Source organism: Poecilia reticulata, linkage group LG15, assembly GCF_000633615.1.
Source record: "Poecilia reticulata strain Guanapo linkage group LG15, Guppy_female_1.0+MT, whole genome shotgun sequence".
NCBI lineage: Eukaryota > Metazoa > Chordata > Actinopteri > Cyprinodontiformes > Poeciliidae > Poecilia > Poecilia reticulata.
Genome location: NC_024345.1, coordinates 22473339 through 22475089, shown reverse-complemented (window position 1 = coordinate 22475089; position 1751 = coordinate 22473339). Strand labels below are relative to the sequence as shown.

Genomic DNA, 1751 nt, shown 5'->3' with positions numbered 1-1751 from the left:
TATATATATATATATATATATATATATTTAATAATTTCAGCCTTACATTAATTTATGGAGGTTTTAAGTCAATTCAGTGCCATTTTTCTGTATCGGATCGGTATCGGCTGATACTACATATCAGATATCGTATCGGAAGTTAAACAGTGGATCGTAGCAAAAAAACAAATGCAGGCCACACCTTTCAGATTTTTCATGTCCTCTTCTTTTGTTTTATTGGTTTATCATTAAAAAAACTTCACCAAAGCTGAACTGAAGTCTGTATTTGTAATACGTGAAAATGAACGCGACCAGTTTCCTCTTTAGGAGTTTGTCTGATTAATCTGGATTAATCTGGATTACCCAGATTGGGTCTGCTCTTCAAGCCGCGGGTGATTTAAAGCGACAGCGTTTCTCCAAGGTGGAAAAACAAACAGAAAGAAGCCATTTTGAAACTAGAGTCACATTTACTGCAGCTACATTTCTAAAAATATTTAATTTTAGGAGTATTTTTACTACACTGAACTTTTTACTTGAGTAATTTTATTTTGAAGTATTTCTACTCGAGTAAAATTTCTGGATTTTCTCCTGACAGAATGTAAAACAAACATGTTTTAACCAAAGTTCACCAGACACAGACCTGCAGCTTCATCAGGTTTTATTGATTTGGAAAAACCTCGTTTTGCCTGATTTGGTTTTTTTTTTGTTACTTTATCGTCATTTTTGTCCTTAAAATACAAAGATTTTCACTAAACTCTATATTTTGTCCCATCCGATTATGTGATTTTTAGATATTAAATGATAATTTGATTAGTTGCACTGTAAAAATATGAAATCCTGGCGTAAATATCTTAGCTTGAGTCAAAATTAACTTAAAAGTAACTTTTCAGCGAGTTATTCGAGTTTAAGTAACTAATTCCTTAATTCTGATGAAAAAGTTGTAGTTTCATTGAAAGACTATTTGACGAAGGGAAAAATGTTTTGTTATAAGTGAAATAACCCGTTTCAGTTCCAGTGGAACTAGAACTGGGTTGCTAGGCGACGGGCTGAGCTTGGCTGGCGTTGCTAGGTAACGGTTGTGAAATAAGTGACATAATCTGCCAGTAGAACTTTTTTTAAACAAAATTAAGGAGTTATTGGCTTAAAACAAGCTCATATAGCTGCTGAAACGTTACTTTAAGTTCGTTAAGTCTTATTTCAGGTGAACTAAGATATTTGCACAAAAACTAGACCAAAATTACTTGGTAGGATTTTGTGTTTTTGCAGTGTACTCAGTACTTGTGTAAACTTTCTATCAAATACTTTTTCACTCTTACTCGAGTATACATTTTTGGGTTTTCTGGTTGCGTAAAAGCAAACATTTCTAACAAACAACAAGAGGTGGGTTTTCCCAACATGGCCGCCTCGTTTCCAGCTGCTGACCAGAACATTACGGAGGCTGATCCGGTCCGGAGGGGCGGTCGGAGTAATCACCGACCGGTCTGCAGAGCTAATGGAAGCTGTGGAGGGCGCAGTCACACTGACCGGCGCAGATAATGGCCACTTGGCCTTAAAAGTCTGATCTGAGCGTAATCTGCAGTGTTGTTAAGTAGAGTGGTCATTATGCAGAGCTTTCAGAATCCCATTACGCCGCTAATCCCCCCCACGCCGCCTAATGCGCCGCCGCCGCCGCGTCACAACCAGCACCACACTTCAGCTGTTCTCAGGACGAGCAGCGCTTCTGATCTACGGGAGAACATTAGGGCCACAAAAAAGAAAAAAAAGAATTCAGA

The 1751-nt window shown here is 37.8% G+C and overlaps 1 protein-coding gene across 2 annotated transcripts in view; it reads right to left on the bottom strand.

The window, feature by feature from the left end:
- The window catches only part of LOC103477188 (heparan-alpha-glucosaminide N-acetyltransferase), a 40870-nt gene that overhangs the window by 34255 nt on the left and 4864 nt on the right, over positions 1-1751 (bottom strand). The window lies entirely within an intron of this gene.